At 46.6% G+C, this 25,642-nt stretch overlaps 1 pseudogene; it reads left to right on the forward strand.

The window, feature by feature from the left end:
* Positions 1-19,170, forward strand: part of LOC135568443 (protein MTSS 1-like) — a 67,772-nt pseudogene extending 48,602 nt beyond the window's left edge.
* The last annotated feature ends 6,472 nt before the right edge of the window (positions 19,171-25,642 follow it).

The following is a 25,642-nucleotide window of genomic DNA, read 5'->3' on the forward strand; positions in this document are numbered from 1 at the left end:
ATAGTAGAGTTCCTTCCTCTGTTAGGTCACTGTCAGTCTAGAGTAGAGTTCCTTCCTCTGTTAGGTCATTGTCAGTCTAGAGTAGAGTTCCTCCTTTCTCTGTTAGGTCACTGTCAGTCTAGAGTAGAGTTCCTTCCTCTGTTAGGTCACTGTCAGTCTAGAGTAGAGTTCCTTCCTCTGTTAGGTCACTGTCAGTCTATAGTAGAGTTCCTCCTTCCTCTGTTAGGTCACTGTCAGTCTAGAGTAGAGTCCCCACTTCCTCTGTTAGGTCACTGTCAGTCTAGAGTAGAGTTCCTTCCTCTGTTAGGTCACTGTCAGTCTAGAGTAGAGTTCCTCCTTCCTCTGTTAGGTCACTGTCAGTCTATAGTAGAGTCCCCACTTCCTCTGTTAGGTCACTGTCAGTCTAGAGTAGAGTTCCTCCTTCCTCTGTTAGGTCACTGTCAGTCTATAGTAGAGTCCCCACTTCCTCTGTTAGGTCACTGTCAGTCTAGAGTAGAGTTCCTTCCTCTGTTAGGTCACTGTCAGTCTAGAGTAGAGTTCCTTCCTCTGTTAGGTCACTGTCAGTCTAGAGTAGAGTTCCTTCCTCTGTTAGGTCACTGTCAGTCTAGAGTAGAGTTCCTTCCTCTGTTAGGTCACTGTCAGTCTAGAGTAGAGTTCCTTCCTCTGTTAGGTCACTGTCAGTCTATAGTAGATGTCCTCCTTCCTCTGTTAGGTCACTGTCAGTCTAGAGTAGAGTTCCTTACTCTGTTAGGTCACTGTCAGTCTAGAGTAGAGTTCCTTCCTCTGTTAGGTCACTGTCAGTCTAGAGTAGAGTTCCTTCCTCTGTTAGGTCAGTCTAGAGTAGAGTCCCCACTTCCTCTGTTAGGTCACTGTCAGTCTATAGTAGAGTTCCTTCCTCTGTTAGGTCACTGTCAGTCTAGAGTAGAGTTCCTTCCTCTGTTAGGTCATTGTCAGTCTAGAGTAGAGTTCCTCCTTTCTCTGTTAGGTCACTGTCAGTCTAGAGTAGAGTTCCTTCCTCTGTTAGGTCACTGTCAGTCTAGAGTAGAGTTCCTTCCTCTGTTAGGTCACTGTCAGTCTATAGTAGAGTTCCTCCTTCCTCTGTTAGGTCACTGTCAGTCTAGAGTAGAGTCCCCACTTCCTCTGTTAGGTCACTGTCAGTCTAGAGTAGAGTTCCTTCCTCTGTTAGGTCACTGTCAGTCTAGAGTAGAGTTCCTCCTTCCTCTGTTAGGTCACTGTCAGTCTATAGTAGAGTCCCCACTTCCTCTGTTAGGTCACTGTCAGTCTAGAGTAGAGTTCCTCCTTCCTCTGTTAGGTCACTGTCCGTCTATAGTAGAGTCCCCACTTCCTCTGTTAGGTCACTGTCAGTCTAGAGTAGAGTTCCTTCCTCTGTTAGGTCACTGTCAGTCTAGAGTAGAGTTCCTTCCTCTGTTAGGTCACTGTCAGTCTGGAGTAGAGTTCCTCCTTCCTCTGTTAGGTCACTGTCAGTCTAGAGTAGAGTTCCTTCCTCTGTTAGGTCACTGTCAGTCCAGAATAGAGTTTCTTCCTCTGTTAGGTCACTGTCAGTCTAGAGTAGAGTTCCTTCCTCTGTTAGGTCACTGTCAGTCTAGAGTAGAGTTCCTTCCTCTGTTAGGTCACTGTCAGTCTAGAGTAGAGTTCCTCCTTCCTCTGTTAGGTCACTGTCAGTCTATAGTAGAGTTCCTTCCTCTGTTAGGTCACTGTCAGTCTAGAGTAGAGTTCCCACTTCCTCTGTTAGGTCACTGTCAGTCTAGAGTAGAGTTCCTTCCTCTGTTAGGTCACTGTCAGTCTAGAGTAGAGTTCCTTCCTCTGTTAGGTCACTGTCAGTCTATAGTAGAGTTTCTCCTTCCTCTGTTAGGTCACTGTCAGTCTATAGTAGAATTCCTTCCTCTGTTAGGTCACTGTCAGTCTAGAGTAGAATTCCTTCCTCTGTTAGGTCACTGTCAGTCTATAGTAGAGTTCCCACTTCCTCTGTTAGGTCACTGTCAGTCTAGAGTAGAGTTCCTTCCTCTGTTAGGTCACTGTCAGTCTAGAGTAGAGTTCCTTCCTCTGTTAGGTCACTGTCAGTCTAGAGTAGAGTTCCTTCCTCTGTTAGGTCACTGTCAGTCTATAGTAGATGTCCTCCTTCCTCTGTTAGGTCACTGTCAGTCTAGAGTAGAGTTCCTTCCTCTGTTAGGTCACTGTCAGTCTAGAGTAGAGTTCCTTCCTCTGTTAGGTCACTGTCAGTCTAGAGTAGAGTTCCTTCCTCTGTTAGGTCACTGTCAGTCTAGAGTAGAGTTCCTTCCTCTGTTAGGTCACTGTCAGTCTAGAGTAGAGTTCCTTCCTCTGTTAGGTCACTGTCAGTCTAGAGTAGAGTCCCCACTTCCTCTGTTAGGTCACTGTCAGTCTAGAGTAGAGTTCCTTCCTCTGTTAGGTCACTGTCAGTCTAGAGTAGAGTTCCTTCCTCTGTTAGGTCACTGTCAGTCTAGAGTAGAGTTCCTTCCTCTGTTAGGTCACTGTCAGTCTAGAGTAGAGTTCCTTCCTCTGTTAGGTCACTGTCAGTCTATAGTAGATGTCCTCCTTCCTCTGTTAGGTCACTGTCAGTCTAGAGTAGAGTTCCTTCCTCTGTTAGGTCACTGTCAGTCTAGAGTAGAGTTCCTTCCTCTGTTAGGTCACTGTCAGTCTAGAGTAGAGTTCCTTCCTCTGTTAGGTCACTGTCAGTCTAGAGTAGAGTTCCTTCCTCTGTTAGGTCAGTCTAGAGTAGAGTCCCCACTTCCTCTGTTAGGTCACTGTCAGTCTATAGTAGAGTTCCTTCCTCTGTTAGGTCACTGTCAGTCTAGAGTAGAGTTCCTTCCTCTGTTAGGTCATTGTCAGTCTAGAGTAGAGTTCCTCCTTTCTCTGTTAGGTCACTGTCAGTCTAGAGTAGAGTTCCTTCCTCTGTTAGGTCACTGTCAGTCTAGAGTAGAGTTCCTTCCTCTATTAGGTCACTGTCAGTCTATAGTAGAGTTCCTCCTTCCTCTGTTAGGTCACTGTCAGTCTAGAGTAGAGTCCCCACTTCCTCTGTTAGGTCACTGTCAGTCTAGAGTAGAGTTCCTTCCTCTGTTAGGTCACTGTCAGTCTAGAGTAGAGTTCCTCCTTCCTCTGTTAGGTCACTGTCAGTCTATAGTAGAGTCCCCACTTCCTCTGTTAGGTCACTGTCAGTCTAGAGTAGAGTTCCTCCTTCCTCTGTTAGGTCACTGTCCGTCTATAGTAGAGTCCCCACTTCCTCTGTTAGGTCACTGTCAGTCTAGAGTAGAGTCACTGTCGGTCTAGAGTAGAGTTCCTTCCTCTGTTAGGTCACTGTCAGTCTAGAGTAGAGTTCCTTCCTCTGTTAGGTCACTGTCAGTCTGGAGTAGAGTTCCTCCTTCCTCTGTTAGGTCACTGTCAGTCTAGAGTAGAGTTCCTTCCTCTGTTAGGTCACTGTCAGTCCAGAATAGAGTTTCTTCCTCTGTTAGGTCACTGTCAGTCTAGAGTAGAGTTCCTTCCTCTGTTAGGTCACTGTCAGTCTAGAGTAGAGTTCCTCCTTCCTCTGTTAGGTCACTGTCAGTCTATAGTAGAGTTCCTTCCTCTGTTAGGTCACTGTCAGTCTAGAGTAGAGTTCCCACTTCCTCTGTTAGGTCACTGTCAGTCTAGAGTAGAGTTCCTTCCTCTGTTAGGTCACTGTCAGTCTAGAGTAGAGTTCCTTCCTCTGTTAGGTCACTGTCAGTCTATAGTAGAGTTTCTCCTTCCTCTGTTAGGTCACTGTCAGTCTATAGTAGAATTCCTTCCTCTGTTAGGTCACTGTCAGTCTAGAGTAGAATTCCTTCCTCTGTTAGGTCACTGTCAGTCTATAGTAGAGTTCCCACTTCCTCTGTTAGGTCACTGTCAGTCTATAGTAGAATTCCTTCCTCTGTTAGGTCACTGTCAGTCTAGAGTAGAGTTCCTTCCTCTTCTGTTAGGTCACTGTCAGTCTAGAGTAGAGTTCCTTCCTCTGTTAGGTCACTGTCAGTCTAGAGTAGAGTTCCTTCCTCTGTTAGGTCACTGTCAGTCTAGAGTAGAGTTCCTCCTTCCTCTCTTAGGTCACTGTCAGTCTAGAGTAGAGTTCCTCCTTCCTCTGTTAGGTCACTGTCAGTCTAGAGTAGAGTTCCTCCTTCCTCTGTTAGGTCACTGTCAGTCTATAGTGGAGATCCCACTTCCTCTGTTAGGTCACTGTCAGTCTAGAGTAGAGTTCCTCCTTCCTCTGTTAGGTCACTGTCAGTCTAGAGTAGAGTTCCCACTTCCTCTGTTAGGTCACTGTCAGTCTAGAGTAGAGTTCCTCCTTCCTCTGTTAGGTCACTGTCAGTCTAGAGTAGAGTTCCTTCCTCTGTTAGGTCACTGTCAGTCTAGAGTAGAGTTCCTTCCTCTGTTAGGTCACTGTCAGTCTAGAGTAGAGTTCCTTCCTCTGTTAGGTCACTGTCAGTCTAGAGTAGAGTTCCCACTTCCTCTGTTAGGTCACTGTCAGTCTAGAGTAGAGTTCCTTCCTCTGTTAGGTCACTGTCAGTCTAGAGTAGAGTTCCTTCCTATGTTAGGTCACTGTCAGTCTAGAGTAGAGTTCCTTCCTCTGTTAGGTCACTGTCAGTCTAGAGTAGAGTTCTGAATAAGGTCTTAGAGTGACGACCACTAATGCTGCCGCACCGCTAAACCACCAGGAGAATACTACTCCATAGAAAACCACCAGGAGAATACTACTCCATAGAAAACCAGCAGGAGAATACTACTCCATAGAAAACCAGCAGGAGAATACTACTCCATAGAAAACCACCAGGAGAATACTACTCCATAGAAAACCAGCAGGAGAATACTACTCCATAGAAAACCACCAGGAGAATACTACTCCATAGAAAACCACCAGGAGAATACTACTCCATAGAAAACCACCAGGATAATACTACTCCATAGAAAACCACCAGGAGAATACTACTCCATAGAAAACCACCAGGAGAATACTACTCCATAGAAAACCACCAGGAGAATACTACTCCATAGAAAACCACCAGGAGAATACTACTCCATAGAAAACCAGCAGGAGAATACTACTCCTGGGCTTTCTGTGTCTGGCTTTAAACTCTTTAACCATGATGCTTAGTACCAGACTGTCTATCTGCTTCTCCCTCTTCTGTCCACAAGGACAGTTAATGCTAAATGATTCTATCCTCTGACTCACCTCTCTGCTTGGTTTCACTTCAGCTAATTCCCCCCTGAATCTCGGTGCTAACCTCCCTGCTGGCAGGGAACTGTTGTTTTTAAACGTGCTGATGCAGCTCACTGACTGATTGATGCCTTCTAACGTCTTCCCTGCTGTTCTGTCTTTATGTGCTGGCTACAATACACTCCTTCCTCTCCTTTATGTGTTCTATTCCTGTGTGACTGTCTGTGACGGTGTGTGACTGTGTGTGACTGTCTGTGACGGTGTGTGGCGGACTGTGACTGTCTGTGACGGTGTGTGACGGTGTGTGACTGTCTGTGACTGTCTGTGACTGTCTGTGACTGTGTGTGACTGTCTGTGACTGTGTGTGGCGGACTGTGACTGTCTGTGACTGTCTGTGACTGTGTATGACTGTCTGTGACTGTGTGTGACTGTCTGTGACTGTGTGTGACTGTCTGTGACTGTGTATGACTGTCTGTGACTGTGTGTGACTGTCTGTGACGGTGTGTGACTGTGTGTGACTGTCTGTGACTGTGTGTGACGGTCTGTGACGGTCTGTGACTGTGTGTGACTGTCTGTGACTGCGTGTATGTTCATATCTGGTCATCTTTTAACCCTACCCTGAACTCAAACTCCTCTCTTTTTTTTAACACCAAAACTCTCTGCTCTTGCCTTGTGCTCGTCCTCTGTCGTGTCTGTCTGCCTCCACCCAACCTGCCGTTCCTCCAGCCTTGCTCCAGCTCTGGCTCGTCTGAGGCCTCTGACACCTGCCAGTCAGTCAGTGAGTGCAGCTCTCCCACCTCAGGAGGGCCTCTGGCTGCAGTTGACAAGGTGAAATACTCCCTCCATCCCTCCTTTGAGAGGAAGCACCCCCCCCTGCCCTCTCATGATAGATACCCTACCCCTCGTCCCCTCTCATGATAGATACCCTACCCCTCGTCCCCTCTCATGATAGATACCCTACCCCTCGTCCCCTCTCATGATAGATACCCTACCCCTCGTCTCCTTTCATGATAGATACCCTACCCCTCGTCTCCTCTCATGATAGATACCCTACCCCTCGTCCCCTCTCATGATAGATACCCTACCCCTCGTCCCCTCTCATGATAGATACCCTACCCCTCGTCCCCTCTCATGATAGATACCCTACCCCTCGTCCCCTCTCATGATAGATACCCTACCCCTCGTCTCCTTGCTGTAGCCCTTATTCTAGATTCTCCTCACAGGAACTATCGTGTTCACCTTCTCCACACCCCTCTACCCCATCCAGGTGTTCCACCCACAGCTTCCTTTCACCTGTCTCTGATCGCCTCTGTTACGTATCCAGTCTCATGGGTCATCGTGGTCGTTCACATACATTTCAGAATTCAGAACCGCGGTCCGGTTTGTCAATCAGGCAGGATTCATTTTCTTAGTTTACTCCTTTTGTTTATTTGTTCTTCCGAAATGTGGAGTTATTTGTATTTCATTCACCAACTTTTATCTTGTGTTTCTGATTGTGTTGTTTTATTATCCTGACCCTATTGTGTTGTTTTATTATCCTGACCCTATTGTGTTGGTTTATTATCCTGACCCTATTGTGTTGGTTTATTATCCTGACCCTATTATCCTGACCCTATTGTGTTGGTTTATTATCCTGACCCTATTGTGTTGGTTTATTATCCTGACCCTATTGTGTCGGTTTATTATCCTGACCCTATTGTGTTGTTTTATTATCCTGACCCTATTGTGTTGGTTTATTATCCTGACCCTATTGTGTCGGTTTATTATCCTGACCCTATTGTGTTGTTTTATTATCCTGACCCTATTGTGTTGGTTTATTATCCTGACCCTATTGTGTTGGTTTATTATCCCGACCCTATTGTGTCGGTTTATTATCCCGACCCTATTGTGTCGGTTTATTATCCTGACCCTATTGTGTCGGTTTATTATCCTGACACTATTATCCTGACCCTATTGTGTCGGTTTATTATCCTGACCCTATTATCCTGACCCTATTGTGTCGGTTTATTATCCTGACCCTATTGTGTTGGTTTATTATCCTGACCCTATTGTGTCTGTTTATTATCCTGACCCTATTGTGTTGGTTTATTATCCTGACCCTATTATCCTGAGCCTATTGTGTTGGTTTATTATCCTGACCCTATTGTGTCGGTTTATTATCCTGAGCCTATTGTGTAGGTTTATTATCCTGACCCTATTGTGTTGGTTTATTATCCTGGCCCTATTGTGTTGGTTTATTATCCTGGCCCTATTGGGTTGGTTTATTATCCTGACCCTATTATCCTGAGCCTATTGTGTAGGTTTATTATCCTGACCCTATTGTGTTGGTTTATTATCCTGACCCTATTATCCCGAGCCTATTGTGTAGGTTTATTATCCTGACCCTATTGTGTTGGTTTATTATCCCGGCCCTATTGTGTTGGTTTATTATCCTGGCCCTATTGTGTAGGTTTATTATCCTGACCCTATTGTGTTGGTTTATTATCCTGCCCCTATTGTTTTGGTTTATTATCCTGACCCTATTGTGTTGGTTTATTATCCTGGCCCTATTATCCTGACCCTATTGTGTTGGTTTATTATCCTGACCCTATTGTGTCGGTTTATTATCCTGACCCTATTGTGTTGGTTTATTATCCTGACCCTATTGTTTTGGTTTATTATCCTGACCCTATTGTGTTGTTTTATTATCCTGACCCTATTGTGTCGGTTTATTATCCTGACCCTATTGTGTCGTTTTATTATCCTGACCCTATTGTGTCGGTTTATTATCCTGACCCTATTGTGTCGGTTTATTATCCTGACCCTATTGTGTTGGTTTATTATCCTGACCCTATTGTGTTGTTTTATTATCCTGACCCTATTGTGTTGTTTTATTATCCTGACCCTATTGTGTTGGTTTATTATCCTGACCCTATTGTGTTGGTTTATTATCCTGACCCTATTGTGTTGGTTTATTATCCTGACCCTATTGTTTTGGTTTATTATCCTGACCCTATTGTGCCGGTTTATTATCCTGACCCTATTATGTCGTTTTATTATCCTGACCCTATTGTGTTGTTTTATTATCCTGACCCTATTGTGTTGTTTTATTATCCTGACCCTATTGTGTTGGTTTATTATCCTGACCCTATTGTGTTGGTTTATTATCCTGACCCTATTGTGTTGGTTTATTATCCTGAGCCTATTGTGTAGGTTTATTATCCTGACCCTATTGTGTCGGTTTATTATCCTGACCCAATTGTGTTGGTTTATTATCCTGACCCTATTGTGTTGGTTTATTATCCTGACCCTACTGTGTTGGTTTATTATCCTGACCCTATTGTGTTGGTTTATTATCCTGAGCCTATTGTGTTGGTTTATTATCCTGACCCTATTGTGTCGGTTTATTATCCTATTGTGTTGGTTTATTATCCTGAGCCTATTGTGTAGGTTTATTATCCTGACCCTATTGTGTCGGTTTATTATCCTGACCCAATTGTGTTGGTTTATTATCCTGAGCCTATTGTGTAGGTTTATTATCCTGACCCTATTGTGTCGGTTTATTATCCTGACCCAATTGTGTTGGTTTATTATCCTGACCCTATTGTGTTGGTTTATTATCCTGACCCTATTGTGTTGTTTTATTATCCTGACCCTATTGTGTTGGTTTATTATCCTGACCCTATTGTGTCGTTTTATTATCCTGACCCTATTGTGTCGGTTTATTATCCTGACCCTATTGTGTTGGTTTATTATCCTGACCCTATTGTGTTGGTTTATTATCCTGACCCTATTGTGTTGGTTTATTATCCTGACCCTATTGTGTTGGTTTATTATCCTGACCCTATTGTGTTGGTTTATTATCCTGACCCTATTGTGTTGGTTTATTATCCTGACCCTATTGTGTTGGTTTATTATCCTGACCCTATTGTGTCGGTTTATTATCCTGACCCTATTGTGTTGGTTTATTATCCTGACCCTATTGTGTTGGTTTATTATCCTGACCCTATTGTGTTGGTTTATTATCCTGACCCTATTGTGTCGGTTTATTATCCTGACCCTATTGTGTTGGTTTATTATCCTGACCCTATTGTGTTGGTTTATTATCCTGACCCTATTGTGTTGGTTTATTATCCTGACCCTACTGTGTTGGTTTATTATCCTGACCCTATTGTGTTGGTTTATTATCCTGACCCTATTGTTGGTTTATTATCCTGACCCTATTGTGTTGGTTTATTATCCTGACCCTATTGTGTTGGTTTATTATCCTGACCCTATTGTGTTGGTTTATTATCCTGACCCTATTGTGTTGGTTTATTATCCTGACCCTATTGTGTTGTTTTATTATCCTGACCCTATTGTGTTGGTTTATTATCCTGACCCTATTGTGTTGGTTTATTATCCTGACCCTATTGTGTTGGTTTATTATCCTGACCCTATTGTGTTGGTTTATTATCCTGACCCTATTGTGTTGGTTTATTATCCTGACCCTATTGTGTTGGTTTATTATCCTGACCCTACTGTGTTGGTTTATTATCCTGACCCTACTGTGTTGGTTTATTATCCTGACCCTATTGTGTTGGTTTATTATCCTGACCCTACAGTGTTGGTTTATTATCCTGACCCTATTGTGTTGGTTTATTATCCTGACCCTATTGTGTTGGTTTATTATCCTGACCCTATTGTGTTGGTTTTTATAATTTGACAACTTTCTCCAATTTTGTGTTTTTATGTTTGTTTGTTTGTTTGTTTGTTTGTGTCATTCCGTTCCCCTGCTCATGCTCAGTTGTCTAACGGGTATGACCACTACGGGGATCACCATCATTCAGACTCTTCATACCTGATGGGAGGGGGCTCAGGCCTGGGGGGGTCCTACCTGATGGGAGGGGGCTCAGGCCTGGTGGGTTCCTACCCCCTCTTCCCTCCCTCCTCCCATTCCACCTCCATCACCTCTTCCTCCTCCTCCTCCTGTCCGTCCCAGTCGTGGTCCAGGCCGGGCTCGGCCCTGCTACCTGACTACCCTCATTACTGCAGCCTGGGGCCTAACATGGTCCCCACCTCTAAAGTCCCCAGCTGGAAGGTTTGTTTGTTGGTTCAGTCCTCCTCCTCATCCTGTCTCCTTGTGTTCCTGAAACATCAACATCCTGTCATTACGTAGGACCCTCTGCATTACTATGACATTATGATTATGTTACAGTCAGATTGAAACATGACTGTAGAACGATGTACCACATCGTCTTCTACACGTTTCATTGGTAGATTTCAGATGTGTTCCTGCAGAAGATGTATTTGAAGATGGTGATAATAGTTCAGAATCCCCACAGCTATGTATCTGTATCCTGTAGGACTGGGTAGAGGAGGTGAACTCAGCTATGTATCTGTATCCTGTAGGACTGGGTAGAGGAGGTGAACTCAGCTTAGGACTGGGTAGAGGAGGTGAACTCCGCTATGTTTCTGTATCCTGTAGGACTGGGTAGAGGAGGTGAACTCCGCTATGTATCTGTATCCTGTAGGACTGGGTAGAGGAGGTGAACTCAGCTATGTATCTGTATCCTGTAGGACTGGGTAGAGGAGGTGAACTCAGCTATGTATCTGTATCCTGTAGGACTGGGTAGAGGAGGTGAACTCAGCTTAGTATCCTGTAGACTGGGTAGAGGAGGTGAACTCCGCTATGTTTCTGTATCCTGTAGGACTGGGTAGAGGAGGTGAACTCCGCTATGTATCTGTATCCTGTAGGACTGGGTAGAGGAGGTGAACTCAGCTATGTATCTGTATCCTGTAGGACTGGGTAGAGGAGGTGAACTCCGCTATGTTTCTGTATCCTGTAGGACTGGGTAGAGGAGGTGAACTCCGCTATGTATCTGTATCCTGTAGGACTGGGTAGAGGAGGTGAACTCAGCTATGTATCTGTATCCTGTAGGACTGGGTAGAGGAGGTGAACTCAGCTATGTATCTGTATCCTGTAGGACTGGGTAGAGGAGGTGAACTCAGCTTTGTATCTGTATCCTGTAGGACTGGGTAGAGGAGGTGAACTCAGCTATGTATCTGTATCCTGTAGGACTGGGTAGAGGAGGTGAACTCAGCTATATTTCTGTATCCTGTAGGACTGGGTAGAGGAGGTGAACTCAGCTATGTATCTGTATCCTGTAGGACTGGGTAGAGGAGGTGAACTCAGCTTAGGACTGGGTAGAGGAGGTGAACTCCGCTATGTTTCTGTGTCCTGTAGGATTGGGTAGAGGAGGTGAACTCCGCTATGTATCTGTATCCTGTAGGACTGGGTAGAGGAGGTGAACTCAGCTATGTATCTGTATCCTGTAGGACTGGGTAGAGGAGGTGAACTCAGCTATGTATCTGTATCCTGTAGGACTGGGTAGAGGAGGTGAACTCAGCTTTGTATCTGTATCCTGTAGGACTGGGTAGAGGAGGTGAACTCAGCTATGTATCTGTATCCTGTAGGACTGGGTAGAGGAGGTGAACTCAGCTATATTTCTGTATCCTGTAGGACTGGGTAGAGGAGGTGAACTCAGCTAAAGATCTGTATCCTGTAGGACTGGGTAAAGGAGGTGAACTCAGCTATGTTTCTGTATCCTGTAGGACTGGGCTAAACCAGGACCCTATGACCAGCCCATGGTGAACACCCTTAGAAGGAGGAAGGACAAGGATCCTGTACCAGCAGACACCAGCTATGCCCCACTACCACTGCCTGCTGGTGTCATCCCAGCACATGGGGGCAGGAGTCTACCACTGCCTGCTGGAGTCATCCCAGCACCTGGGGGCAGGAGTCTACCACTGCCTGCTGGTGTCATCCCAGCACCTGGGGGCAGGAGTCTACCACTGCCTGCTGGAGTCATCCCAGCACCAGGGAGCAGAGGTCAACCATTACCTCCACCACCCAAGGTCAGCTGGACACATGCTTTAACCTGTCTAGGACTGGGACTTCCGCTAGCGGAACCCCTCGCCAACAGCCAATGAAATTGCAGGGCGCCAAATACAAATCATCAGAAATCTCATAAATCACATTTCTCAAACATACAAGTATTAGGCACCATTTTAAAGATAGAATTCTCGTTAATCCAGCCACTGTGTCTGATTTCAAAAATGCTATACAGCGAAAGCTCCACAAACGATCATGTTAGGTCACCACCAACTCACAGAAAAACCCAGCCATTTTTCCAGCCAAAGAGAGGAGTCACAAAAAGCACAAATATAGATAAAATGAATCACTAACCTTTGATGGTCTTCATCAGATGACACTCCTAGGACTTCATGTTACACTATACATGTATGTTTTGTTCGGTAAAAATCGTATTTTACATTGGCGTGTTATGTTCAGTAGTTCCAAAACATGCAGTGATATTGCAGAGAGCCACATGAATTCACAGAAATACTCATTATAAATGTTGATTAAAATTCTAGTGTTATGCATGGAACTTTGGATTACACTTCTCCTAATGCAACCGCTGTGTCAGATTTCAAAAACTTTACGGAAAAAGCACAATCTGAGAACGGCGCTCAGAGCCCAAACCAGCCAGAGAAATATCTGCCATGTTGGGTAGTCAACGTTAGTCATAAATAGCATTATAAATATTCACTTACCTTTGATGATCTTCATCAGAATGCACTCCCAGGAATCGCAGTTCCACAATAAATGCTTGTTTTGTTCGATAATGTCCATCATTTATGTCCATTTATGTCCAAATAGCTTCTTTTGTTAGGGCGTTTGGTTAACAAATCCAAAAGCGCGTTCTGGTCCAGACGGACGAAAAGTTCAAAAAGTTATATTAAAGGTCGAAGAAATTTGTCAAACTAATCAATCTTTAGGATGTTTTTATCAGAAATGTTCAATAATGTTCCAACCGGAGAATTCCATTGTCTGTAGAAAAGCACTGGAACTAGAGATACCTGGGACAGAGTAGAAGGCAGTTTACTCGGGGTTTGTGGTATATGGCCACTATACCACAGGTAAGCTCTGTTCTTAAGCACGACGCAACGCAGAGTGCCTGGACACAACCCTTAGCCCGTGGTATATTGGCCATATACCACAAACCCCAGAGTTACCTTATTGCTATTATAAACTGGTTACCAACGTAATTAGAGCAGGAAAAACAAATGCATTCAGGGTTCAAACCCCAGTTTGGTATACAGTCTAATATACCACGGCTGTCAGCCAGTCAGCATTCAGGGCTCAAACCATCCAGTTTATATCAATAAGGCCCGAGGATTTATCTTCATCAGCATTCAGGGTTCAAACCAACCAGTTTATACAAAGAAGGATTAAGTTTTCTAACCCAACGTGTGTGTGTGTCTGTCTGTCTGTCTGTCTGTCTGTCTGTCTGTCTGTCTGTCTGTCTGTCTGTCTGTCTGTCTGTCTGTCTGTCTGTCTGTCTGTCTGTCTGTCTGTCTGTCTGTCTGTCTGTCTGTGTGTCTGTGTCTGTGTGTGTGTGTCTGTCTCCAGGTGTGTGAGATGGAGGCCCATGAGGAGCTGGCTCTGGCCCTTTCCAGAGGTCTACAGCTGGACTCACACACACAGCGTTCCAGTAGGGACTCTCTACACTGTTCTAGTGGCTACAGTACCCAGAGTACCACCCCGTGCTGTTCAGAGGACACCATACCTTCACAAGGTTAACACACACACACACACAAACACACTGAGAAAATATGCAAAGGCGTGCATGACTTGTAGCACCATATCCTTCTGTGTAAATGTAACGCTCTGGGTGTCGTGGGTGTGGAGTCAGACGCAGGAAACAGAGAGTGCAATGCTGTGCTCTTTAATGCACAAACGCACCACTGGTGCACAGACACAGACACACACACACACACACACACACACACACACACACACGAACACACACACACACACACACGAGCACACACACACACACAGACACAACCAAATGCCCCAAACACGGGGGACGAAAACAGTACAGCAGAAATACACGACCAGGAACAAACACGTTCCTCTACTACAGAACCGAAGGTCACAATAATTAATCCCGCACAAAGAAACAGGCGGACCGGCTGTCTAAAGAAGCCCAACTAATGATTCACAAACAGGTGCTACCAATAAACATACAAGGAGGGGGAGGAAAGACAATCAGTGGCAGCTAATAGGCCGGTGACGACGACCGCCGAGCGCCACCCGACCGGGAAGGGGAGCCACCCTCGGTCGGACTCGTGACAGTAAATATGTCAAGCATTCTAATTGATGTTGTCTCTATACCAGGTACGTGTCTGGTAAAAATAGGATATAGGTGCACTAAATGCCCAAAGGTATGTGGACATCTGCTCGTTTGAACAATCTCATTCCAAAATCATGGGCATTAATATGGAGTTCATCCCCCCCTTTGCTGCTATAACAGCCTCCACTCTCCTGGGAAGGCTTTCCTACTAGATGTTGGAACATTGCTGCTATAACAGCCTCCACTCTTTCCCTAGATGTAGGAACATTGGACTAGATGTTGGAACATTGCTGCTATAACAGCCTCCACTCTCCTGGGAAGGCTTTCCACTAGATGTAGGAACATTGCTGCTATAACAGCCTCCACTCTTCTGGGAAGGCTTTCCACTAGATATTGGAACATTGCTGCTATAACAGCCTCCACTCTCCTGGGAAGGCTTTCCTACTAGATGTTGGAACATTGCTGCTATAACAGCCTCCACTCTCCTGGGAAGGCTTTCCACTAGATGTTGGAACATTGCTGCTATAACAGCCTCCTCTCTCCTGGGAAGGCTTTCCACTAGATGTTGGAACATTGCTGCTATAACAGCCTCCACTCTCCTGGGAAGGCTTTCCACTAGATGTTGGAACATTGCTGCTATAACAGCCTCCACTCTCCTGGGAAGGCTTTCCACTAGATGTTGGAACATTGCTGCTATAACAGCCTCCACTCTTCTGGGAAGGCTTTCCACTAGATGTTGGAACATTGCTGCTATAACAGCCTCCACTCTTCTGGGAAGGCTTTCCACTAGAAGTTGGAACATTGCTGTGGGGACTTGCTTCCATTCAGCCACAAGAGCATTAGTGAAGTTGGGCGGTTAGGCCTCCTGGCTCGCAGTCTGCGTTCCAATTCATCCCAAAGGTGATCGATGGGGTTGAGGTCAGGGCTCTGTGCAGACCAGTCAAGTTCTTCCACACCGATCTCGACAAGCCATTTCTGTATGGACCTCGCTTTGTGCACGCGGGCATTGTCATGCTGAAACAGGAAAGGGCCTTCCCCAAACTGTTGCCACAAAGTTGGAAGCACTGAATCGTCTAGAATGTCATTGTATGCTGTAGCGTTAAGATTTCCCTTCACTGGAACTAAGGGGCCTAACCCGAACCATGAAAAACAGCCCTAGTAACCAGGAGTCTAGTAGTAATACTGTACCACTCTGGAGACCATAGTAACCAGGAGTCTAGAAGTAATACTGTACCACTCTGGAGACCATAGTAACCAGGAGTCTAGTAGTAATACTGTACCACTCTGGAGACCATAGTAACCAGGAGTCTAGTAGTAATACTGTACCACTCTGGAGACCATAGTAACCAGGAGTCTACTAGTAATACTCTACCACTCTGGAGACCATAGTAACCCGGGGTCTAGTAGTAATACTGTACCACTCTGGAGACCATAGTAACCAGGAGTCTAGTAGTAATACTGTACCACTCTGGAGACCATAGTAACCAGGAGTAGTAGTAATACTGTACCACTCTGGAGACCATAGTAACCAGGAGTCTAGTAGTAATACTGTACCACTCTGGAGACCATAGTAACCAGGAGTCTAGTAGTAATACTGTACCACTCTGGAGACCATAGTAACCAGGAGTCTAGTAGTAATACTGTACCACTCTGGAGACCATAGTAACCAGGAGTCTACTAGTAATACTGTACCACTCTGGAGACCATAGTAACCAGGAGTCTAGTAGTAATACTGTACCACTCTGGAGACCATAGTAACCAGGAGTCTAGTAGTAATACTGTACCACTCTGGAGACCATAGTAACCAGGAGTCTACTAGTAATACTGTACCACTCTGGAGACCATAGTAACCAGGAGTCTAGTAGTAATACTGTACCACTCTGGAGACCATAGTAACCAGGAGTCTACTAGTAATACTGTACCACTCTGGAGGTCCATAAAATGACATTTTTAAAGAAAGAAACATCTTATTCAATATTTTTAAGGTAGACCTTTTGTTTTTGCCTTAATTAGTTTGGATCCCAGGAAGAGTAGCTGCTGTCTTGACAGGAACTAATGGGGAGCCATAATAAACCCCAGGAAGAGTAGCTGCTGCCCTGGCAGGAACTAATGGGGATCCATAATGAACCCCAGGAAGAGTAGCTGCTGTCTTGACAGGAACTAATGGGGATCCATAATAAACCCCAGGAAGAGTAGCTGCTGTCTTGACAGGAACTAATGGGGATCCATAATAAACCCCAGGAAGAGTAGCTGCTGTCTTGACAGGAACTAATGTGGATCCATAATAAACCCCAGGAAGAGTAGCTGCTGCCTTGGCAGGAACTAATGGGGATCCATAATAAACCCCAGGATGAGTAGCTGCTGTCTTGACAGGAACTAATGGGGATCCATAATAAACCTCAGGAATAGTAGCTGCTGTCTTGTCAGGAACTAATGGGGATCCATAATAAACCCCAGGATGAGTAGCTGCTGTCTTGACAGGAACTAATGGGGATCCATAATAAACCTCAGGAAGAGTAGCTGCTGTCTTGTCAGGAACTAATGGGGATCCATAATAAACCCCAGGAAGAGTAGCTGCTGTCCTGGCAGGTACTAATGGGGATCCATAATAAACCCTAGGAAGAGTAGCTGCTGTCTTGACAGGAACTAATGGGGATCCATAATAAACCCCAGGAAGAGTAGCTGCTGCCTTGGCAGGAACTAATGGGGATCCATAATAAACCCTAGGAAGAGTAGCTGCTGCCTTGGCAGGAACTAATGGGGATCCATAATAAACCCCAGGAAGAGTAGCTGCTGTCTTGACAGGAACTAATGGGGATCCATAATAAACCCCAGGAAGAGTAGCTGCTGTCTTGACAGGAACTAATGGGGATCCATAATAAACCCCAGGAAGAGTAGCTGCTGTCTTGACAGGAACTAATGTGGATCCATAATAAACCCCAGGAAGAGTAGCTGCTGCCTTGGCAGGAACTAATGGGGATCCATAATAAACCCCAGGATGAGTAGCTGCTGTCTTGACAGGAACTAATGGGGATCCATAATAAACCTCAGGAAGAGTAGCTGCTGTCTTGTCAGGAACTAATGGGGATCCATAATAAACCCCAGGAAGAGTAGCTGCTGTCCTGGCAGGTACTAATGGGGATCCATAATAAACCCCAGGAAGAGTAGCTGCTGCCTTGGCAGGAACTAATGGGGATCCATAATAAACCCTAGGAAGAGTAGCTGCTGTCTTGACAGGAACTAATGGGGATCCATAATAAACCCCAGGAAGAGTAGCTGCTGCCTTGGCAGGAACTAATGGGGATCCATAATAAACCCTAGGAAGAGTAGCTGCTGCCTTGGCAGGAACTAATGGGGATCCATAATAAACCCTAGGAAGAGTAGCTGCTGTCTTGACAGGAACTAATGGGGATCCATAACAAACCCCAGGAAGAGTAGCTGCTGCCTTGGCACGAACTAATGGGGATCCATAATAAACCCCAGGAAGAGTAGCTGCTGCCTTGCACGAACTAATGGGGATCCATAATAAACCCCAGGAAGAGTAGCTGCTGCCTTGACAGGAACTAATGGGGATCCATAATAAAGCCTTTCTCTCTCTCTCTCTCTCTGTTTATTCCAGTGTCAGACTACGACTATTTCTCCATGGGAGGGGACCAGGAGGTTGACCAGCAGGAGTTTGACAAGTCATCCACCATCCCCCGTAACAGTGACATCAACCAGTCCTACCGTAGGATGTTCCAGTCCAAGAGACCAGCCTCCACCGCCGGCCTACCTTCTACGGCTGGCTCCGTCATCATGACCCCTGGGGTCGCCACCATCCGCCGCACGCCCTCCACCAAGCCCTCGGCTCGCCGCGGGACCACCGGCCCCATCCCCATCCGGACCCCGTCATCCCAGTCAAGATCCCCGTGCCTGGCCTAGTTGGGGGAGGATTCCCCTGGGGGCTGGGGATTCCTGGAGGACCAGGAGTAGGGGCGGAGGAACCAGAGGAGGCCCAGAGCCCTGAGTCTCCAGCCCAGGGAGAGGAGGGGGAGCTGGGTGTACTTCCCCTGGCGTTCTGGAGTGGTCAAGCAACCACAAACCCTCCCTTGGCCCCTCACCAGCCTAGGGTCCAGTGTCAGGGTGAGGGGGGGTCCCTGGAGGATGGGGAGGTTATGGATGGTCAGGGGGGAAACATGCTGCTGGTTATCCAGAGAGGGGTCAAGCTGAAGAGGACCAATACCAACGATCGCTCAGCACCGCGCATCGTATAAGAGGAGAGCCACCGTGGCACCATGCAGCATCAGAGGAGGGCATCCTACCTAGCTGTACCTAGCTAGCCTACCGCCTGCCCATTGACAGGACAGACAGGACACAGCTCATGTCCACTGCGCTAAGGGGGGTCTCCTGTATACTACTTACCGTCCAGCGGCCTCACTGACAGACGGGACAGAACAGAACTCAGCTCATGTCCATTCCATGTGATGCTGTGGGTGGTGACAGACAGAGCTCTGCTCGTCGTCTCAGACGGTGCAGAAGGTGGTCTCTTGTTGGACAGACAGTGGAGCAGCTCAGAGTTGTGTTAATAATGTTCTCTCTTAGTTCTGAATGTGTAAATAATTATGCATGGTATTTTCTCTTTGTTGCTTCCTGGGGCCCAGTTCTGTTGACTCTAGTCCTCCCACCCCCATTCCTCCCCACCTCAGTTCTGTTGACTCTAGTCCTCCCACCCCCATTCCTCCCCACCTCAGTTCTGTTGACTCTAGTCCTCCCACCCCCATTCCTCCCCTCCTCAGTTCTGTTGACTCTAGTCCTCACACCCCATTCCTCCCCTCCTCAGTTCTGTTGACTCTAGTCCTCCCACCCCCATTCCTCCCTCCTCAGTTCTATTGACTCTAGTCCTCCCACCCCCATTCCTCCCTCCTCAGTTCTGTTGACTCTAGTCCTCCCCACCTCAGTTCTGTTGACTCTAGTCCTCCCACCCCCATTCCTCCCCTCCTCAGTTCTGTTGACTCTAGTCCTCCCACCCCCATTCCTCCCCTCCTCAGTTATGTTGACTCTAGTCCTCCCCACCTCAGTTCTGTTGACTCTAGTCCTCCCACCCCCATTCCTCCCCACCTCAGTTCTGTTGACTCTAGTCCTCCCACCCCCATTCCTCCCCACCTCAGTTCTGTTGACTCTAGTCCTCCCACCCCCATTCCTCCCCTCCTCAGTTCTGTTGACTCTAGTCCTCCCACCCCCATTCCTCCCCTCCTCAGTTCTGTTGACTCTAGTCCTCCCCTCCTCAGTTCTGTTGACTCTAGTCCTCCCCACCTCAGTTCTGTTGACTCTAGTCCTCCCCACCTCAGTTCTGTTGACTCTAGTCCTCCCACCCCCGTTCCTCCCCTCCTCAGTTCTGTTGACTCTAGTCCTCCCACCCCCATTCCTCCCCACCTCAGTTCTGTTGACTCTAGTCCTCCCACCCCCATTCCTCCCTCCTCAGTTCTGTTGACTCTAGTCCTCCCACCCCCATTCCTCCCTCCTCAGTTCTGTTGACTCTAGTCCTCCCCTCCTCAGTTCTGTTGACTCTAGTCCTCCCCCACCTCAGTTCTGTTGACTCTAGTCCTCCCCACCTCAGTTCTGTTGACTCTAGTCCTCCCACCCCCGTTCCTCCCCTCCTCAGTTCTGTTGACTCTAGTCCTCCCCACCTCAGTTCTGTTGACTCTAGTCCTCCCCACCTCAGTTCTGTTGACTCTCGTCCTCCCACCTCAGTTATGTTGACTCTAGTCCTCCCACCCCCATTCCTCCCCTCCTCAGTTCTGTTGACTCTAGTCCTCCCCACCTCAGTTCTGTTGACTCTAGTCCTCCCCACCTCAGTTCTGTTGACTCTAGTCCTCCCACCCCCATTCCTCCCCTCCTCAGTTCTGTTGACTCTAGTCCTCCCCACCTCAGTTCTGTTGACTCTAGTCCTCCCACCCCCATTCCTCCCCTCCTCAGTTCTGTTGACTCTAGTCCTCCCCACCTCAGTTCTGTTGACTCTAGTCCTCCCCTCCTCAGTTCTGTTGACTCTAGTCCTCCCCTCCTCAGTTCTGTTGACTCTAGTCCTCCCCACCTCAGTTCTGTTGACTCTAGTCCTCCCCACCTCAGTTCTGCTGACTCTAGTCCTCCCCACCTCAGTTCTGTTGACTCTAGTCCTCCCCACCTCAGTTCTGTTGACTCTAGTCCTCCCCACCTCAGTTCTGTTGACTAGTCCTCCCCACCTCAGTTCTGTTGACTCTAGTCCTCCCCTCCTCAGTTCTGTTGACTCTATTCCTCCCCTCCTCAGTTCTATTGACTCTAGTCCTCCCCACCTCAGTTCTGTTGACTCTATTCCTCCCCTCCTCAGTTCTGTTGACTCTAGTCCTCCCCTCCTCAGTTCTGTTGACTCTAGTCCTCCCCTCCTCAGTTCTGTTGACTCTAGTCCTCCCACCTCAGTTCTGTTGACTCTAGTCCTCCCACCCCCATTCCTCCCCTCCTCAGTTCTGTTGACTCTAGTCCTCCCCACCTCAGTTCTGTTGACTCTAGTCCTCCCCACCTCAGTTCTGTTGACTCTAGTCCTCCCCTCCTCAGTTCTGTTGACTCTAGTCCTCCCCACCTCAGTTCTGTTGACTCTAGTCCTCCCACCCCCATTCCTCCCCTCCTCAGTTCTGTTGACTCTAGTCCTCCCACCCCCATTCCTCCCCTCCTCAGTTCTGTTGACTCTAGTCCTCCCACCCCCCATTCCTCCCCTCCTCAGTTCTGTTGACTCTAGTCCTCCCACCCCCATTCCTCCCCTCCTCAGTTCTGTTGACTCTAGTCCTCCCACCCCCCATTCCTCCCCTCCTCAGTTCTGTTGACTCAAGTCCTCCCACCCCCATTCCTCCCCTCCTCAGTTCTGTTGACTCTAGTCCTCCCACCCCCCATTCCTCCCCTCCTCAGTTCTGTTGACTCTAGTCCCACCCCCATTCCTCCCCTCCTCAGTTCTGTTGACTCTAGTCCTCCCACCTCAGTTCTGTTGACTCTAGTCCTCCCCACCTCAGTTCTGTTGACTCTAGTCCTCCCCACCTCAGTTCTGTTGACTCTAGTCCTCCCCTCCTCAGTTCTGTTGACTCTAGTCCTCCCCTCGTCAGTTATGTTGACTCTAGTCTTCCCACCCCCATTCCTCCCCTCCTCAGTTCTGTTGACTCTAGTCCTCCCCTCCTCAGTTCTGTTGACTCTAGTCCTCCCCACCTCAGTTCTGTTGACTCTAGTCCTCCCACCCCCATTCCTCCCCTCCTCAGTTCTGTTGACTCTAGTCCTCCCCACCTCAGTTCTGTTGACTCTAGTCCTCCCACCCCCATTCCTCCCCTCCCTCCTCTAGTCCTTCTGTTGACTCTAGTCCTCCCCACCTCAGTTCTGTTGACTCTAGTCCTCACACCCTCATTCCTCCCCACCTCAGTTCCAAGATGCCAAATTAATTGAAGCTATTGAAAGAAGTGTTTTAGATGTATTGTGAAGATTGTGGCATCTTAGTGACACAACTATCAGGGGCACCAAGCTGTTTGGTATGTAAACCGATTTCATGTTTCAATGTCATATTTTCAGATCTACAATCCACAATAGCTGTTGTAGGAGGCTTTACGTTCTGCTCAGTATTTCAACTGTTTTTAATAGCATGTGTTTTGCCAGTTAATCAGTCATCTCTGGGTAACAACTTACTTTCACATTACGCTGTACATTTCCACGTCATTATTCACCCATACAGACAACAACACAACACATTACGCTGTACATTTCCACGTCATTATTCACCCATACAGACAACAACACAACACATTACGCTGTACATTTCCACGTCATTATTCACCCACACAGACAACAACACAACACATTACGCTGTACATTTCCACGTCATTATTCACCCACACAGACAACAACACAACACATTACGCTGTACATTTCCACGTCATGAGGGACCTGATGAACCTGTCACATTACGCTGTACATTTCCACGTCATGAGGGACCTGATGAACCTGTCATTATTCACCCATACAGACAACAACACAACACATTACGCTGTACATTTCCACGTCATGAGGGACCTGATGAACCTGTCATTATTCACCCATACAGACAACAACACAACACATTACGCTGTACATTTCCACGTCATGAGGGACCTGATGAACCTGTCATTATTCACCCATACAGACAACAACACAACACATTACGCTGTACATTTCCACGTCATGAGGGACCTGATGAACCTGTCATTATTCACCCATACAGACAACAACACAACACATTACGCTGTACATTTCCACGTCATGAGGGACCTGATGAACCTGTCATTATTCACCCATACAGACAACAACACCAGGTATGAGAACGGGAAGGTCCCTTTATTACGGGGAGAGTGAAAGATGTACAACCTTGAAATGGTTTGGACTAGAAGAGAAAAATAAAGGTTGCGTTTGATTATGTCATGTTATTATTCTAATTGTATTATTATTAAGTTTGTGATTTTGTGTTTTCTGTCCTTGACAGTTCTGATCAGAGACGCGTGATTAAAGCCTTGCCTCTGTAAAAGTTACACTGTTTATTCCTAATTCCTATCTTATTCCGAAGAAGAAGAAGAATGCATAACTATCTTATTCCTCCGACCACGAAGAAGAAGAAGGCATAACTATCTTACAACAGGCTCATAGTAAAGCATTTAATATCAAGTATCCATCCAGTCTACTCCGTCGTGATAATTCATTGTAAATCAACAACTTTTAAATCCCTGCTTGAATTGTATTTCAGTTGAAGCTCTGAGCCGTAGCAGCAGATGGAGACCTAGGGTGCATCCCAAATAGCATCCTCTTCCCCATATAGTGCACTAGAGAAATCTATATGTAATCCAGTGTAAATACCGTATTGACGAGACAGACCAGGAACACATGTTTATTCATTTATTCCCTCTTCAGATCTTTATTTCTCTATTTGTGTACTCGCTGTACTCAGATCAGATCACAGACCCGGTTCTGTCGCTGTACTCAGATCAGATCACAGACCCGGTTCTGTCGCTGTACTCAGATCAGATCACAGACCCGGTTCTGTCGCTGTACTCAGATCAGATCACAGATCCGGTTCTGTCGCTGTACTCAGATCAGATCACAGATCCGGTTTCTCTGTTCCACTACTCTACTGGGTTCTCTGTTCCACTACTCTACTGGTTTCTCTGTTCCACTACTCTACTGGTTTCTCTGTTCCACTACTCTACTGGTTTCTCTGTTCCACTACTCTACTGGTTTCTCTGTTCCACTACTCTACTGGTTTTTCTGTTCCACTACTTTACTGGTTTCTCTGTTTCCACTGGTTTCTCTGTTCCACTACTCTACTGGTTTCTCTGTTCCACTACTCTACTGGTTTCTCTGTTCCACTACTCTACTGGTTTCTCTGTTCCACTACTCTACTGGTTTCTCTGTTCCACTACTCTACTGGTTTCTGTGTTCCACTACTCTACTGGTTTCTCTGTTCCACTACTCTACTGGTTTCTCTGTTCCACTACTCTACTGGTTTCTCTGTTCCACTACTCTACTGGTTTCTCTGTTCCACTGGTTTTTACTCTACTGGTTTCTCTGTTCCACTGGTTTCTGTACTCTACTGGTTTCTCTGTTCCACTACTCTACTGGTTTCTGTGTTCCACTACTCTACTGGTTTCTCTGTTCCACTACTCTACTGGTTTCTGTGTTCCACTACTCTACTGGTTTCTCTGTTCCACTACTCTACTGGTTTCTCTGTTCCACTACTCTACTGGTTTCTCTGTTCCACTACTCTACTGGTTTCTCTGTTCCACTACTTTACTGGTTTCTCTGTTCCACTACTCTACTGGTTTCTCTGTTCCACTACTCTACTGGTTTCTCTGTTCCACTACTCTACTGGTTTCTCTGTTCCACTACTCTACTTGTCTGACCTTCAGTACTTCTCTTCTCCATCTACATCTATAGATTAAGCTCTTTGCTTGTTTTTCAAAGAACCAAATGGCCTCATATGTAATTGAATATCTCCAGAACACGGACAAACTATTCATGATTACTGTACAGATCAGAAAATGCCAAGCTAGCAGACCAGTTGAGTTGTAGTGTAATGGCCACTTCAGATTACTGGGACACAGATTACTGGGACACAAATTACTGGGACACAGATTACTGGGACACAGATTACTGGGACACAAATTACTGGGACACAGATTACTGGGACACAGATTACTAGGACACAGATTACTGGGGTACAAATTACTGGGGTACAAATTACTGGGACACAGATGATTGGGACACAGATTACTGGGACACAGATTACTGGGACACAACCAACATGGGAAACATGATCATTCTGTAAAGAGCCTTGAGGATTGGTGTTTATGTTGTCTTGAACCTGATGGGAACAATCTGAACAGCAGGGTTGGGGATCAATGCCATTTCAATTCAGTCCATTCAGGAAGTAAAGGAGTCGACCCTGACCACCTGACCAGGGACAGCTGTTTGAGAAGTGATGGGAACAATCTGAACAGCAGGGTTTGGGGATCAATGCCATTTCAATTCAGTCCATTCAGGAAGTAAAGGAGTCAACCCTGACCACCTGACCAGGGACAGCTGTTTGAGAAGTGATGGGAACAATCTGAACAGCAGGGTTGGGGATCAATGCCATTTCAATTCAGTCCTTTCAGGAAGTAAAGTCGAGCCTGACCACCTGACCAGGGACAGCTGTTTGAGAAGTGATGGGAACAATCTGAACAGCAGGGTTGGGGATCAATGCCATTTCAATTCAGTCCATTCAGGAAGTAAAGGAGTCGACCCTGACCACCTGACCAGGGACAGCTGTTTGAGAAGTGATGGGAACAATCTGAACAGCAGGGTTGGGGATCAATGCCATTTCAATTCAGTCCATTCAGGAAGTAAAGGAGTCGACCCTGACCACCTGACCAGGGACAGCTGTTTGAGAAGTGATGGGAACAATCTGAACAGCAGGGTTGGGGATCAATGCCATTTCAATTCAGTCCTTTCAGGAAGTAAAGGAGTCGACCCTGACCACCTGACCAGGGACAGCTGTTTGAGAAGTGATGGGAACAATCTGAACAGCAGGGTTGGGGATCAATGCCATTTCAATTCAGTCCTTTCAGGAAGTAAAGGAGTCGACCCTGACCACCTGACCAGGGACAGCTGTTTGAGAAGTGATGGGAACAATCTGAACAGCAGGGTTTGGGGATCAATGCCATTTCAATTCAGTCCATTCAGGAAGTAAAGGAGTCGACCCTGACCACCTGACCAGGGACAGCTGTTT

Source organism: Oncorhynchus nerka, unplaced genomic scaffold, assembly GCF_034236695.1.
Source record: "Oncorhynchus nerka isolate Pitt River unplaced genomic scaffold, Oner_Uvic_2.0 unplaced_scaffold_1599, whole genome shotgun sequence".
Lineage (NCBI taxonomy): Eukaryota > Metazoa > Chordata > Actinopteri > Salmoniformes > Salmonidae > Oncorhynchus > Oncorhynchus nerka.